The sequence below is a fragment of the Hyla sarda genome, chromosome 12 (genome assembly GCF_029499605.1).
Source record: "Hyla sarda isolate aHylSar1 chromosome 12, aHylSar1.hap1, whole genome shotgun sequence".
NCBI lineage: Eukaryota > Metazoa > Chordata > Amphibia > Anura > Hylidae > Hyla > Hyla sarda.
In genome coordinates this window covers 65,945,183-65,963,428 of record NC_079200.1, presented here as the reverse complement: position 1 = coordinate 65,963,428, position 18,246 = coordinate 65,945,183, and the positions used below count along the sequence as shown (strand labels likewise).

Sequence of the window (18,246 nt, the reverse complement as noted above, 5' to 3'; positions counted from 1 at the left end):
TGAGGCTCGGTATGCTATTTAAAAGAAAAAAGAAAAAAAAATAGAAAATACGGTATACAACATGTTGAAAAAAACTGCAATATAATTGTGCAATACATCCTGGTTCAGGATCTTTGGAAGGCCTATCCTGGGAGTCCTGGGGGGCCAACACATGTGGGACACTCTCCTCGGTTTCCTCATCTGAATACGGAATATATTCCGACAGTAAAAGGAAAAAAAAATTATGAAATTATAGAAAACTTAATTTGATAATTACTCAAAAAAATAAAAATACTCACACGTTTCTGGATCCTGCTGTATGTTGAGATTTCTCATGAGAGGATGTAGAGAGATCCACTACATGCTTCTGAAAAAAAAAAAAAAGAGTCCAGGAAGAAGAGAGGGAGTGTGACAGGGGGTGTGAGCATTACACCAGGTGACTTCAGGGGTACGAAGGCTTTACTGAGCATGCTCGGACGTTATAATAAAGGATGTTAACAGATGTATTTGCTAACGTCCGTCAGCTATAGACTTCAATGTTAAAAAAAACGGCCGTTAATTTACCCGTTTCTTGTGAGAGAAGAAAAATTAGTGCATGTGCCATTTTTTTCTTCCATCACAACTAACGTCCGTTATTCATGACGGGCTATAACGGGTCATATCGGATAAAGAAAAAAACCCATAGACTTGAATGGGATTTTGTAACAGTCGTTTAACATGGCTTTTCTAACAGACGTTTATAACAGATCTTTTAACGGAACAACTTTATAGTGTGAAAGCAGCCTTAGTGAATCAGGACCAATGTGTGTATGTCTGTATGTATGTTTGTATGTATGTATGTGTATATGTGTGTATGTTCCAGCATCACAGCTAAAGATATTAACAGGAAACCTGGTACACATGTTACTTATATGCCAACAACAAAGACAGGATAGGTAATTTAACCCTTACCCACCCCCATTTGCGAGAGTCTGGGTTTTTATTTAAAGTCCCATGCAAGTCTATGGGAAATATGTGTTCCTGTATAACTTCCGTACAGCTGGAGATATTTTGATAATACTCGGTCACATGTTACTTATATATCAAATAAAAATATATAATAGTTAAATTAACCCCTAACCTACCCCTATATGTGAAGGATGGGGTTTTTGTTTCAAGTCCCATGCAAGTATATAGGACTTCTGCAATCACAAAGAAAGTCTATACAAGTGTATTGGCACTGCCTTCAACACCCGGAGACGAGTCAATGCTGTCCTTTCACGGTGCTCTATCCCCACAGAAAGACAAGCCTCCGATAAATCCAAGGAAAGAGTGTACAGGGAGACATGTGCGTGAAACGTCCCGTTGGCCTTTGTTGTATCCTGTGACCATACCTGAACAAAATGCTGTTTTTGTCTATGAGTGCCTCCCTGTACACTCTTTCCTTGGATATTTAGGACTTCTGGTGCCTTACTCCACAAGCTCCGCTCTGCATCTCCTGGTGAATGCATCAGTCCAGCTGGCAAGCCACACCCTACCAGCATTCTATGCCCCATCTTGCAAAGACATGCCCACCCTTTAAGCCGCACCCCTTTTATTTTCAACTTACAATATCTTTACCACAACTCAGCCCTACCTGAGGATGGGATATGAGGATTAAAAATGAGGATTAGATGTGAGGACAGGTTATTGGGACAGGATATGAGGGCGGGATAAGAGGACGGGTTATGAGGTTGGGATATGAGGTCGGGATATGAGGATGGGATTTGGGATATGAGAACGGGAAATAAGTGATCTGACTGGTTGCTATGGGCAACTGGCTAACTTTTCCTCTGGACAGGTTTTGATAAATGCCCCCAATGTGTGTGTGTGTGTATGTGTGTGTGTGTGTGTGTATGTTCCAGCATCACTTCCAAACGGCTGAAGAAATTAACATGAAACTTAGCACACATGTTACTTATATGTCAACAACAAAAATAGGAAATATAATTTAACCTTTACCCACCCCTTTTTTTCGAGGGTCTGTGTTTTTGTTTAAAGTCCCATACAAGTCCATGGGAAATATATGTCACAGCATAACTTCCGTACGGCTGGAGAAATTTCGCTAATACTTGGTCACATGTTACTTATATGTCAAATAAAAATATGTATTCGTTAAATTAACTCTAACCTATCCCCTTGTGAAGGATGGGTTTTTTGTTTCAAGTCCCATACCAGTATATGGAGCTTCCGGTACCTTACTCCACAAGCTCCGCTCTGCATCTCCTGGTGAGTCAATCCAGCTTGCAAGCCACACTCTTCTTGAATTCTATCCCCTCAGGGGGCATTATATGTGAGGGGCACAGCACAGGGGGCAATATATGTGAGGGGAACAGCACAGGGGGCAATATATGTGAGGGGCACAGCACAGGGGGCATTATAAGTGTGGGGCACATAACAGGGGGCATTATATCATATAATGCCCCCCTGTGTTGTGCCCCACACATATAATGCCCCCTGTGCTGTGTGCCCCACACATATAATTTATATGTGTGGCACAGCACAGGGGGCATTATGTGAGGGGCACAGCACAGGGGGCATTATATGTGAAGGGCACAGGACAGGGGGCCCCCCTGTCATGTGCTCTTTACATATAATGCCCCCTGTGCTTTGCCCTGCAGACCCTCATTAAATATTCCCTTTTCTCTGACCCCCTTCCTCCTAACAGTGGCGCATATCCTGTTTCCATAATCCCCTGGACCCTGAGCATACCCTTACTTACAGTATGCAGGCCGCGGGGACGGGTCCTCCAAGCGCTGGCGCGATTATGTGCCTTTAGTGGATCTCGTCCCCGCAGCTCACACGCTGTGTACTCACAGTATGTAAGGTTAGTGCAGTGTTTCCCAACCTTTTTTGGGTCGGGGCATACCTCGGAAAAAAAAATTTTCGCGGGGCACCGCTACCGAGGTTGACGAGCAAAATATGAGGACGGGATTTGAGGTTGGGAAATGAGGACGGGATATGGGGGCAGGATATGAGGTCGGGATATGAGGTAAGATTTGGGGACGGGATATGAGGACAGGATATGGGGACTGGATATGAGGACAGGATATGAGGTTGTGATATGGGGACGGTATATGAAGATGGGATATGAGGCCAGGATATGAGGATGGGATATGAGGTGGAGATATTAGGACATGATATGAAGTCAGAATATGAGGGGGGATTTGGGGTCAGGATATGAGGGGGGGATATGGGGTCAGGATTTGAGGACACCATATGAGGACAAAAGCTTCCTACTTTGCTGCTTTTCCTCCCCCACAAGGATTAGGTTAGAAAAGCAGGACAGTGCCGGGTACCCAGCTAATATATATATATATATATATATATATATATTCTATTTTTATTATTTAATATACACTTTAAATGGACACCTCACCCTTAGACATCCCAGGGGATAAGATGTCTGATTGTTGGGCAGGGGTTGACTAAAAACTCATGGGGCCACTGGACAATTGAGGATCATAGGGCCCCCAAGCGTGTCAGTGTCCTTCAGCTCAGCATTATCAAACAATGAGAAGGCTGATGCTGGGCAATGTCCAGCATTAACCCTTTAGATGCTGCAAGCAAAGTTGATTGCAACATCTAAAATGGGAAAAACCTCATCTAAAATGGCTAGCTTAGTGAGTTGATTGGGACCACCGCCATAAAATTGTGGGGTCCTGATCAGCTGAGAGGAAGGCGGGAGGACCCTTACCTGGACGTGCATTGGGTGCGGTTCCCCTGTGCGGCTGGGTGTGGGCGCTGCGGTTGGGCCCCGCCCCCTCCTCCCAACCGTGTGCGGGAGCCGTGGTTGCAGAGCGTGGTGTGAGCCCGGCCTTATTTATCAATGATATAGAGGATGGCATTAACAGCTCTGTTTCTATCTTTGCAGGTGACACCAAGCTTTGTAGCACGGTACAGTGTATAGAGGATGTGCATAAGTTACTAGATGACTTGGATAGACTAAGTGTCTGGGCATCCACTTGGCAAATGAGGTTCAATGTGGATAAATGTAAAGTTATGCATCTGGGTACTAATAACCTGCATGCGTCGTATGTCTTAGGGGGGATTAAACTGGCAGAGTCACTGGTAGAGAAGGATCTGGGTGTACTTGTAGATCACAGACTACAGAATAGCATGCAATGTCAGGCTGCTGCTTCCAAGGCCAGCAGGATATTGTCATGTATCAAAAGATGCATGGACTCAAGGGACAGGGACATAATACTCCCCCTTCATAAAGCATTGGTACGGCCTCACCTGGAATATGCTGTTCAGTTTTGGTCACCAGTCCATAAAAGGGACACTGTGTTGCTGGAAAGGGTGCAGAGATGCGCGACTAAACTAATATGGGGCATGGGACATCTTAGCTATGAGGAGCGATGAAAGGAGTTACAATTGTTTAGTCTTGAGAAGAGACATTTAAGGGGGGATATGATAAATGTATATAAATATATCAATGGCCCATACAAAACATATGGAGAAAAACTTTTTCCAGGTTAAGCCCCCTCAAAGGACAAGGGGGCACTCCCTCGGTTTGGAGAAGAAAAGGTTTAGTCTCAAGGGGCTACACGCCTTCTTTACCATAAGAACTGTGAATTTATGGAACAGTCTACCTCAGGAACTAGTCACAGCAGGAACGATTAATACATTTAAAACAGGGTTAGATACATTCCTGGAACAAAATAACATTAATACTTATGCAGAAATATAAAATCCCATCCCTTCCCCCAATATCCCACCACACCCCTACCCTCAATTCCCTGGTTGAACTTGATGGACGTATGTCTTTTTTCGACCGTACTAACTATGTAACTATGTAACTATGCCTCCTTACCATATGATCCATGCTCCAATAGTGCAGGCAGCAAAAATGCCAAAAGTCCAGAATTGCTGATTTTTGGTCACTTCATATAGCAGAAATATTTTGATCAAGTGATCAAAAAATTTTATAAATGTACCAATAAAAACTATGGCTCACATCGCATAACATGAGCCCTCATACATCCTCATGGAAAAATAAGTGTTATAGGGGTCAAAAGAATACGGCAGACTAAGGCAGATTGAATAAGATTGATGATTGGCAGCACAGAGGTAAGGAGAAGGCTTCCGGTCAACATCTTAGCTGATCAGGACCTCCGCACTGCTCAGTAGAGATCTCGATGAGCCCCCTGTACTCACCAACAACTTTCATGAAAACTTTAACTCCTTAAGGACCCGGGGTTTTTCCGTTTTTGCAATTTCATTTTTACTCCTTACCTTTAATAAATCATAATTCTTTCAATTTTGTACCTAATAATCCATATGATGGCTTATTTTTTGCACCACCAATTCTACTTTGCAATGACATCAGTCATGTTACCCAAAAATCTACGGCGAAACAGAAAAAGGAATCATTGTGCTACAAATTTGAAGAAAAAACACCAAGTTTTGGAGCTTCCATTTATACACAGTACATTTTTCAGTAAAAATTACACCTTTTCTTTATTCTGTAGGTCCATACAATTAGAATGATTCCCTACTTATATAGGTTTGATTTTTGTCGTACTTCTTCGAAAAATCATAACTACATGCAGGATAATTTACAAGTTTAAAATTGTCATATTCTGACCCCTATAACTTTTTTATTTTTTCACTTCGGGGCAGTATGAGGGGGCATTTTTTGTGCCGTGATCTGAAGTTTTTAGCGGTACCAGTTTTGTATTGATCAGACTTTTTGATAGCTTTTTATTCATTCTTTCATTATATAAAAAGTGACCAAAAATATGGGTAGTTTACTTTCACTTTAGACGCGGCGATCAACTTTGAACTCCGATTCTAAAGGGTTAATAGCACGTGGCACCACGATCAGTGCTGCATGCTATTAGCCACGTCGTGGCCCCGTGTTATAGAAAGGGAGCAGACTCAGGGTGTAATGGCACGCCCTGGGTCCTTAAGAGGTTAAAATGCTGCAATCAGCATTGTTTATGGTATCTTAAGGGTTCATGATGGACATCAGCGTGATTCTTGATGTCCGTCATTAGCAGTGAGTTCTGCCTGCTGACTGAAACCGGTACTTGCCAGGTATGAAGCAACCTGTTTGGAAACCTAGCCGTAAGGGATATGGAACATCTTAGCTATGAGGAAAGATTAAAAGAATTACATTTGCTCAGTCTTGAGAAGAGACATTTAAGGGGGATATGATCAACTCGTGTAAGTATACAAATGGCCTATCCAAAAAATATTGGGAAAAACTGTTCCAGGTAAAACCCCCTCAAAAGTCAAGGAGCACTCCCTCCGTCTGGAGAAGGGATCAGCGATTGACAGTTGGTTGGGATCAGATAAGCTCAATTTAGCTTTTAGAAGATTCCGTAGCATAGATCCGCTGGATTTACGGGTGCATTTAGGTCCAGTGATCTTGCGGAGAGTAGCGGGGAATTTTTGAAGAATAACCGCTTTGGTATAGGCCGAGTCCGCAAGGCTTTGGCCTAGTAAACGTACTTGAAAGTTGTGGAGGTCCAACCTCGTTCAGTGACAGCAACCCAAGAGAGCGATTAATGGCCGCAGCTCCCTTATATGGGCAGGGGCTGGCCGTTTTGGATTGGTCCATAACAACTGTCACTCACCGTTACACGGCATTGTGAGTGAAGCAAGAACCACCTAAGGTCCTTCAACATACCATAGAGTTCTGAGCAACGGGTCACATGACTTAAGGTCCTGCGACGCCAAACAAGTGAGTAATGCAATATACATATTTACAATGATAATTGTTCTAAATATTAACTTACTAAGGGGTGACTAGGGGTTAACTAGGGAAGCGAACCCTGACAGTCCTAGGGACTCTGACTTTGGGGACCCCCCCCCCTACCAAGGCACAGTATGAAATACGGTGCCGGGACACCACAGAACACTCTGCCTCAGGAACTGGTTACAGCGACAACTGTTGAGGGCTTTAAAACTGTCTCAGTCATAATTTTAAGGTATATGAAAAAATATTCCCTCCGTTTCCTTAGTTGAACTTGAATGACATGTGTCTTTTTTTAAACTGGACTATGTCACTTTGTAAGTTAGTGAGTCTTTATTGTATAAAAAGTTTTTGAAAATTACAAGTACAATATTTACTTTATAGTGCTCAGTGGTGGACATAAGTTATTAGGGGATATTTTCTAAAAGTGCATGCCTGGAAACAAGGTACACTTCCCAATTTAGACTGACTTCAGTTGCATGTACTAAGCAACTTTTCGCTGGAGCACATAACTTTTGCGCCATGTGCTCCTGATGGGCTTGTTAAGGGAAAAGTGGGCATGCTTTTTACCAGTGCAGTTTGCCATACCCCATTAAGCAACTGCAACTTTTTTTTCATCAAAGGTGCATCAAATTTGCGCAAAAGATTTTGCCAATACTGACCATACTTATCAGGCTGCACAAACATGTTAACACTCCATTGGTTGGCTGCAGAAGTGTTAGTAGATAAGTAGTGACACAGTTTCTTTCTTAAATAAGTAAATAGAAAATGCGTTGGGTGCCCCCTCTTTTTCATTTACCAGCCAGATACAAAACAAGCAGTAGCAGGCTGGAATCACCAGGGTGTCAAGGGACATTTATTTTGCCTATCCCTTGCCTAAATAATGCCAGCCTGCCTACCACCAAGTCCCAGGGCATATTTTTTTAATGCATCGTGCCTGAGGTTACATGGTAAGCCCATTTATGGGCTAACGCTAAGCCCCAGATTAGTACGGGAATAAAAGACTGTGGAGGTTCAGGAAGATGCTAATATGCTGCAGTATTCAGGTCTATAAAGTTGATGCAGTCGTCTTCAATGAAGTTTGGGAAAAATATTGAGCAGCAGAAATAAGTCTGCTCCGACTGGTTCGTTATTATGGTGGGGACCAATCCTCCTCCTCAACAACTATATACATATATCACAGCAGATACAATCTGCACCAGGGCAGCAAAAGCGAGCTGTACCCAGATAGCCTTTTAAAGAACATTTTACGTTGGCAACAAAATGTGTAGTTTTCTCTTGAACAGACCATTTGTGGGTTTTGTTACTTGGTTCCCCCTGTGTGCTGTCATTATAGTAAAAAAAAAGTGTTCAATGCAAAATGATGTGAAAAAGCATTATTTTATCGGCAAAGCGAGTACACAATTGCTTCCATATTAGTGTTTCTCTGCTGTGAGGAGAAGTCATACCTGAGACCCACAGAGCACAGAATGTCCCCCACTTGCACGATTTGTATTGTGATTACCTATAATTAACTCTCAAATTATATCTGACAACTCAATTATTTTTTTTGTGCCTTAGGTAAAGAAAAGGGAAAGCTTGTAAAAAAAAACATTATATATATATATATATATATATATATATATATATATATATATATAATTAGGTCACTTTTCTCCCTCCCACACATCAATTACTTGGCTAATTGCAGCACAGCTGTGCTCCCTTTCATGCATGCTGTGCTTATAACTACTATTTCCTGCAGCCCTATGGAGAATGATCTCCCTCCCACTCAATGTTCGCTCCACTCATTAAGGCACAGATACGCTCCCTTTCAACACCTGACTAGTGATGTCATGTCTCGGGCCACACTGTAACCTGGGAAAAGCATGAGACAACACTCATTTTGCATGCTGCTAAAAATGAACATTGGGGCAAAGACCACATAAGAATTGCGAGACGGGCACAAAACACAGGTACCAAAACTATATTTTTAACTACATTAACTTTATAGTCCCTGTAGCACAGTCAAATAAAAATCCTGGAAAACCTCTTTAATGTCTAAACCTTGGCAACAAAAGTGAGTTAACCCATTACTGGAAATGTCCAAATTGGGACAAAAATTTCAATATTTTGTGTGGCCACCATTATTTTTCAGCACTGCCTTAAACCTCTTGGGCATGCAGTTCACCAGAGCTTCACAGGTTACCACTGGAGTCCTCTTCCACTTCTTCATGACAACATCATGGAGCTGGTGGGTGTTAGAGACCCTGCGCTCCCCCACTTTCCTATGAGGATGCCCCTCAGATGCTTGATTGGGTTTAGGTCCATATATACATGTGTTTTTTACAATTAAGCAGCCTTCTGATTATTAGCTGCATTTAGATGCTCATACACTTTCAATTAGGTTGGCACACAGCTGTCTCCCCTGTTCCTCGCATACACAGAAACATTTGGAACACGTGGCATATGCACGTGTACTTCAAGAGTCAGGAGTGCAGGGGAAAAGTTGCCCAGTTGCCCATAGCAACCAATCAGATTGCTTTTTCATTGTTAAAAAGGCCTCTGAAAAATAAAAGAAACAACCTGATGGGTTTTTAAGGGCAACTGGTCAACTTTTGCTCTGCAGAGTTTTTGATAAATCTCCCCCTATGTAAATATGTCCTTAACCCCTTAAGGACCCAGCCCAAATATACCTTAACCCCTTAAGGACTCAGCCCATTTTGGCCTTAAGGACTCAGACAATTTAATTTTAAAGTTTTCATTTTTTCCTCCTCGCCTTCTAAAAATCATAACTCTTTTATATTTTCATCCACAGACTAGTATGAGGGCTTGTTTTTTGCGTGACCAGTTGTCCTTTGTAATGACATAACTCATTATATCATAAAATGTATGGCGCAACCAAACAACACTATTTTTGTGGGGAAATTAAAAAGAAAAACCCAATTTTGCTAATTTTTGGAAGGTTTCGTTTTCACGCCGTACATTTTACGGTAAAAATGACGTGTTTTCTTTATTCTGAGGGTCAATAAGATTAAAATTATACCCATTATTACATACTTTCATATTATTGTTGTGCTTAAAAAAAATCACAAACTTTTTAACCAAATTAGTACGTTTATAATCCCTTTATTTTGATGATCTCTTACTTTTTTATTTTTCCGTATAAGCGGCGGTATGAGGGATCATTTTTGCGCCATGATCTGTACTTTTTTTTAATACCACATTTGCATATAAAAAACTTTTAATACATTTTTTATCATTTTTTTTATAAAATGTATTAAAAAAGTAGCAATTTTGGACATTTTTTTTTACGTTCACGCCGTTCACCGTACGGGATCATTAACATTTTATTTTAATAGTTCGGACATTTACGCACGCGGTGATACCAAATATATCTATAAAATTTATTATTTATGCTTTTTGGGGGTAAAATAGGAAAAAACTGACATTTTATTTTTTTATTGGGGGAGGGGATTTTTCACTTTTTTTTACTTTTACTTTGACATTTTTTTTAATTTTTTTTTACACTTGAATAATCCCCATAGGGGACTATTCATAGCAATACCATGATTGCTAATACTGATCTGTTCTATGTATAGGACATAGGATACAAGAAAGAGAACGGTGCGCACCTCGTGCAGGTAAACAAGGTAACTTCGTGTGTAAATAGTTAGATAAATGGGCCAGCAGGGTGGTCCCTTACTTTATGGTGTTATGCTCAGAGCATAACACCTGCAGTCACTTTGAAATTAGAGAGGGGTCGCAGCATCCAGGTTCCTCTGGGCTCTGGGTAGCGGGGTCCAGTACATCAATAGAGAAGTGAAGCGGATGATTCGATCACAAAAAAAGTGGAACATCTGAAGGAGCGCAGACCTCTAAGGGTTAGGTTAAAATGAATGGTTTATTATAAAAGATGCAACGCAAAATAAAAACAGCGTTTCCAGCCCGTACCGGGATCTTCCTTAGGCAGTAATAGGAACAGGTAGTTACACGTATACATTTAAAACAAACTTGTGTTTTACTTCCGGGTCCGGTATCAAAAACCCCGAACCGGAACCGCACCATAAGATCCAAAGTAAGAGGTGACACTAATTAATATTAATAAAATACAATAAAATTAAAAGGAGAACATTCCTAAACAGGTGGCTATGCTGGGAGAGATGTGTATGAATGAAATTTCAAACATTACCGGTGTCGTTGAGAAACCGGTGGCGCAGGCGCAAATGGTGTTAGTCTTCTGAGCGGCTGACGGTCGGATGTGGAAAATCGTAGTTGACGCATGCGCAGCAGTGAAAGCGAAGAACTTAAAGTCTGGACTCGTATGGTACTTCTATATCGGTAAGGACAGTTGGCAAGTTTCATCCAATTACTTCTTTTACCTCATTTAACCCATGAGGGTAGATATAGGAACAAGAACAAACGTAAGACTTATAAAAAACAAAAGAACAACTTATCGAGGAAATTACAGAAGCCAAGGACAGGGGGAGAACCAGGGTAATCAACAAAGGGGAGGATACGGTTATCAGAGTCAACTTAATCCTAATTCTAATCCCCAACAACAATGGCAGCAGGATTTAAATTTGTGCCCCCCAGGAGTAAGTGGTATGCCTCCACACATTCATACCGCTTCATCACAACCCGCTGGTCTACAGTCCTCATGTCCTCCCATACAATCCTCTGGTTCACAGTCTTCATATCCCTCTACACAAGTAGTGACTACAACAATGCCACCTGTCAACTCAGCAGGGAATGTGAATCAATACCTGCCCCCACAAGTTGCCCCCCTTTTTTTAGGGGGAGGTGTCCAACTCAGGGACAGGGAAAAGTGGGGATATCTACAAAATCCCCTTCATCCCAAACCAATTTAGGGGAAAATGAAGAAATGCAAGTGTGTAATCTAACATCATTACAACTTACAGACGATCAAATATCTGTCCTACGGAAGGGACTTTCTTTCACCCCCACTCCTAAATACGATTCCTTTACATGGGTAAAGGATATACATTTATTTGCAAGGAAACTTGCTTTGCATAAGGTACATAAAAACAATGAAATAAATACTAATACTACAAGACAAGATATACAGGTAGTGACAGATTTGGCTGACCTGTTAGAAGAAAGTGAGACGGGAGAGCGGAGATTGCCACTCCCTCCCTTTACAAGTCTAAAACCCAAATGTAAAACTACACCTCACTTTGGTCAATTCAGCAACATAGATACCTTTGTGAGAATGGTCAGTACAGATTTAGAACAACTGTCCTCTAGGAAGTACAATACCAACCTAACTCGAAGAGAAAATCAGGCTCTAAGACAACTAGAGGAAAATGACGATATAATCATAAAGCCCTCCGATAAGGGGGGCAACATCGTCATAATGACCAAAAATGATTATAAAGATATGGCACTACGCCTGCTGAAAGACCAAAGTGCATACAAAAAATTGGATTACAATCCCACAAGTGCATATGTAGCTGAACTGAAGGAAATCCTGTCCAGAGGGAAAAGTGATGGTTTGATCACAGATGATGAGTATAAGGCAATGCTGAATGAAAGACCAACACTGTCAACGTTTAATGCATTGCCAAAAATCCACAAACAAAAGACCCCAATTCCGGGTCGCCCGATTGTATCGGGCAATGACAACCTTACAGAAGGAATAAGCCTCTATGTTGATCAGATTTTGGCACCGTTTGTCACCTCCTTACCATCATATATAAAAGATACAAGAGATGCTGTCTCCAGGCTTGAGGAGATTTCGTTTACCCCAGATATTTACATAGCAAGCCTCGATGTTGAGGCACTGTACACGAACATTAACCACAAACTGGGGGTAAAAGCGGTAGAGCACTTTCTATGCACGAAAGGTACACAATTTATTACACATAATAAGTTTGTCACTACACTTTTGTTTTTTCTATTAACACATAATTACTTCACTTTCGATGGTCACTTTTATTTACAAACTAAGGGCACAGCAATGGGCACAGCATGTGCACCAAATTTTGCAAATTTATTTTTAGGGTGGTGGGAGGACACAGTGGTATTCACTGAGACACTAGGTATGTATACAAAACACATTTTATTTTGGGGTCGTTTTATAGATGATGTTCTTTTATTTTGGGATGGCACTATCACCCTGTTTCATGAATTTGTTCACAAACTAAATCACAATCAAATAGGAATGCAATTCACATCAGAAATAAATGAAAAAACACTTTGCTTTCTAGATCTGGAAATCTTCCTCGAGCCTGAAGGCAACATCCAGACGAAAGTCTACAGAAAAACTACCTCAACGAATAGCTTCTTGAATTGGAGAAGTCACCACCCCAGGCCCCTTAAGAGTGGCATACCGGTGGGGCAGTATTTGAGGGCCAGACGAAACTGCTCCACTGAAGAGGCTTTTCTTGAGGAAAGTAAGGTACTAATGCATCGTTTCTTGTCAAAAGGATACCCCAAAAAGGTTCTTTATAGGGCTTTTGCGAGGGCAAGAGACACCCCGAGATGTGATTTACTGAGAAATAAAACAATAACTGAACAACAACAGAAAAAGACAGTTCGATGCATAGGTACCTTCGACCAAAATAATCAACAGGTGATGCAAATATTAAGAAAATACTGGCCAATTTTATTGGCAGACAAAGATCTGACAGAAGTACTTACGGAGCAGCCGAGTGTGACATATCGCAGAGGTAGGAATTTCAGAGAAAGGCTGGTGCGGAGTCACTACAAATCAAAAGAAACAAATCATGAGGGCACGTGGCTAAAATCCAAGCTAACAGGCTCACATCCATGTGGCAGATGTAATTTTTGTAGGTTTCTCCCAAAGAAAAAAGAATTTGTTAATCCCTTTGATGGGAGGAAATATGAGGTCAGAGACTTCATTAACTGTCAGACACAAGGAGTGGTGTACATTGCCGAGTGTGGGTGCCCCAAACTGTACGTAGGAAAAACTACACAAGAATTAAGAAGAAGGATATCAAAACATCTAAGTACAATTAGAACAGGGGCTGACACCCCCTTGGCACGGCATATACGAGACGTGCATAGAGGAGAGGTGAAGGACCTAAGATTTTGGGGATTCATCAAACCCAGTCTTGGACCAAGAGGAGGGAATTTGGATAAAAAACTTCTGAAGGAAGAAGCCATTTGGATATACAGGCTGAAAACTCTCAGCCCAACAGGCCTAAATGAAGGGTTTACTTTCTCGGCCTTCTTATAAAGCCAGCCAAGAATTTATTCAAACAATAAGCAATAGATTTCAAAATAAACAGTGGATAAGAATCAAATATCCGCGTTGGAAGATGTGTAGGGACAAAAGAGATCAAAATAAAGGAACATACCCATTAAATTGATAGTATTAAAATAAATTATACAAACTAGCTAAAGGACCAATACAAAGGTTACTTACCTGGAGCGGTGGAGGACTGATGGGAGATTGGGATGAGCGGGACGTGAGTATGGAGAGGTGAGGTAGAAGGTGATTCTGTTATAAAGAAATGAAAGAACAATAAGCTACATGCAACAAAACAGGCAGCTAAACAAATAACTGTGAAACAAAAAGGTATAAAGAAATTCTATTCAAAATAACTCTTTCCCCTCCCAGAACCCCTTCCCCCCCCCCAACACCCAACCCCCCCCCCCCCCAACATCCAACTCCCCATTGTTAGCCGTTTTGGGTACAGAGTCAAAAGGTTTAATAGTGATGGCGGGATCTAGTCCTGGGTGTGAAATAGTGGTATGTTTAGATAATCCGTGTAAGAGAAATTGTCTTTTCATATTTAACCTGTGCTGATTTAGTCTCAGATGAAGGGGTCTGGTGGTCCGACCTATATATTGGAGTGAGCAACGGGTACATTCTATCAGATAGAATTCAAATTGTCATCCCGTATCCTCCACGACCGGTTCCGGCAAAAACATTACCCAGAACAGGTACTTAATGATGCTTACAACCGTACAAAATCTTTGTCTCAACTTGAGTGTGTCCGAAAGCAAACAAAGGACAATATCATACAAACAAACAATAACTTTTCCACCAACCTAATCATGACTTATAGCAAAGATGCAATTAGAATAAAGTCAATACTAGCCAGGCACTGGCATATCTTACGTGAAGACCCCTTCCTCTCCTGTAAAATTCCAACACAACCGAGATGCACATATCGGAAAGCAGCATCACAAAAAACCATTCTAGCACAAAGCCAGGTCAGACGGCATACCAAGAACCAAACCGTCCCTGGAACATCACAGAACAAGGGAAGCTATAAGTGCTTTAAATCAAGATGCCTATGCTGCACCCAAATATGCCATGGTCATACTACTTTCAAATCTACCACTACGGGTGACACATTCCCGATCAAACATTATCACAACTGCACCACAGATTAGGTCATCTATCTGATAGAATGTACCCGTTGCTCACTCCAATATATAGGTCGGACCACCAGACCCCTTCATCTGAGACTAAATCAGCACAGGTTAAATATGAAAAGACAATTTCTCTTACACAGATTATCTAAACATACCACTATTTCACTCCCAGGACTAGATCCCGCCATCACTATTAAACCTATTGACTCTGTACCCAAAACGGCTAACAATCATTTTGAACAGCTGAAGAAACTGGAAATATTTTGGATGTACATTGTCCCCTCATGGGTTAAATGAGGTAAAAGAAGTAATTGGATGAAACTTGCCAACTGTCCTTACCGATATAGAAGTACCATACGAGTCCAGACTTTAAGTTCTTCGCTTGCACTGCTGCGCATGCGTGAACTACGATTTTCCACATCCGACCGTCAGCCGCTCAGAAGACTAACACCATTTGCGCCTGCGCCACCGGTTTCTCAACGACACCGGTAATGTTTGAAATTTCATTCATACACATCTCTCCCAGCTTAGCCACCCGTTTAGGAATGTTCTCCTTTTAATTTTATTGTATTTTATTGATATTCATTAGTGTCACCTCTTACTTTGGATCTTATGGTGCGGTTCTGGTTTGGGGTTTTTGATACCGGACCCGGAAGTTAAACACAAGTTTGTTTTAAATGTATACGTGTAACTACCTGTTCCTATTACTGCCTGAGGAAGATCCCGGTACGGGCTGGAAATGCTGTTTTAATGTTGCGTTGCATCTTTTATAATAAACCATTCATTTTAACCTAACCCTTAGAGGTCTGCGCTCCTTCAGATGTTCCACTTTTTTTCGGATCGGATCATCCGCTTCACTTCTCTATGTATAGGACATAGAACAGATCAGTGTTATCGGCTATCTTCTGTTCTGGTCTGCTCGATCTCAGACCAGAGCAGAAGACGCCAGGAGCCGGAAGGAGGAAGGTGAGGGGACCTCCGTGCGGCATTGTGAATGATCGGATCCCCGCAGCAGCGCTGCGGGCGATCTGATCATTCATTGAAATCGCGCACTGCCGCAGATGCCGGGATCTGTATTGATCCCGGCACCTGAGGGGTTAATGGCGGACACCCGCGAGATCGGGTCCCTGGCTGCGATCACATCGCTCCGATGCCCGCGGTTATGCACAGGACGTAAATGTACGTCCTGGTGCGTTAAGTACCACCGCACCAGGACGTACATTTACGTCCTGCGTCCTTAAGGGGTTAAGGACCCGGCCATTTTTTGAACATCTGACCACTGTCACTTCAAGCATTAATAACTCTGGGATGCTTTTACCTTTCATTCTGAATCCGAGATTGCTTTTTTGTGACATATTCTACTTTATGTTAGTGGTAAAATTTTGTCGATACTTGTATCATTTCTTGGTGAAAAATTCCAAAATTTGTGGAAAAAAACTTGAAAATTTTGCATTTTTTTTTTTTTACTTTGAAGCTCTCTGCTTATAAGGAAAATGGATATTCCAAATAAATTATACACTGATTCACATATACAATATGTCCACTTTATGTTTGCATCATAAAGTTCACATGTTTTTACTTTTGGAAGACATCAGAGGGCTTCAAAGTTCAGCAGCAATTTTCCAATTTTTCACAAAATTTTCTAAATCAGAATTTCTCAGGGACCAGTTCAGTTTTGAAGTGGATTTGAAGGGCCTTCATATTAGAAATACCCCACAAATGACCCAATTATAAAAACTGCACCCCTCAAAGTATCCAAAATGACATTTAGTAAGTGTGTTAACCCTTTCGGTGTTTCACAGGAATAGCAGCAAAGTGAAGGAGAAAATTCAAAATCTTCATTTTTTTACACTCGCATGTTCTTGTAGACCCAGTTTTTGAATTTTTACAAGTGGTAATAGGAGAAAAAGTCCCCCAAAATTTGTAACCCAATTTCTCTCGAGTACGGAAATACCTCATATGTGTATGTCAAGTGTTCGGCGAGCACAGTAGAGGGCTCAGAAGGGAAGGAGCAACAATGGGATTTTGGAGAGTGAATTTTTCTGAAATGTTTTTTTGGGGGCATGTCACATTTGGAAGCCCCTATGGAGCCAGAACAGCAGAAAACCCCACATGGCATAACATTTTGGAAACTACACCCCTCAAGGCACATAACAAGGGGTCCAGTTAGCCTTAACACCCCACAGGTGTTTGACAACTTTTCGTTAAAATCGAAAGTTGAAATAGAAAAAAAAGAATTTCACTAAAGTGCAGCTTTTTCCCCAAATTTACCATTTTTACAAAGGGTAATGGGAGAAAATGCCCACCCAAATTTGTAACCCCATCTCTTCTGAGTATGGAAATACCCCATGTTAGGACGTAAAATGCTCTGCTGGCGAACTACAATGCTCAGAAGAGAAGGAGTCACATTTGGCTATTTGAAAGCAACTTTTGCTGAAATGTTTTTTTGGGGACATGTCGCATTTAGGAAGCCCCTGTGGTGCCAGAACAGCAAAAAATACCCACATGGCATACTATTGTGGAAACTACACTCCTTAAGGAACGTAACAAGGCATACAGTGAGCCTTAACTACCCACAAGTGTTTGACGACTTTTTGTTAAAATTGGATGTGGGAATGAAAAAAATATATTTTTTTTACTAAAATTCAGTTTTTTCCCTAAATTTTACATCTTTACAAGGGGTAATAGGAGAAAATGACCACCCCCAAAATTTGTAACCCCATTTCTTCTGAGTATGGAAATACCCCATGTGTGGACGTCAAGTGCTCTGCTGGCGAACTACAATGCTCAGAAAAGGAGGAGCGCCATTGAGCTTTTGGAAAGAGAATTCCTTTGGAATGGAAGTCAGGGGCCATGTGCGTTTACAGAGCCCCCCGTGGTGCCAGAACAGTGGACCCCCCACATGTGACCCCATTTTGGAAACAACACCCCTCACAGAATTTAATAAGGGGTGCAGTGATTATTTACACCCCACTGGCTTTTTACAGATCTTTGGAACAGTGGGCTGTGCAAATTAAAAATACAATTTTTCATTTTCACGGACCACTGTTCCAAAAATCTGTCGGACTCCTGTGGGGCTTAAATTTTCACTGTACCCCTTATTACATTACATGAGGGGTGTAGTTTCCAAAATGGGGTCACATGTGGCGGGGGTCCATTGTTCTTGCACTATGGGGGCTTTGTAAACACACATGGCC

The 18,246-nt window shown here is 41.5% G+C and overlaps 1 long non-coding RNA gene across 1 annotated transcript; it reads right to left on the bottom strand.

Moving 5' to 3' along the window:
- Positions 1-295: 295 nt before the first annotated feature.
- On the bottom strand, positions 296-14,144 carry LOC130296737 (uncharacterized). Its single transcript, XR_008849274.1, has 3 exons — positions 14,091-14,144; positions 13,343-13,405; positions 296-346 (listed from the first exon to the last, which is right to left on the bottom strand). It is a non-coding gene; the product is annotated as an uncharacterized LOC130296737 (long non-coding RNA).
- Positions 14,145-18,246: the final 4,102 nt, after the last annotated feature.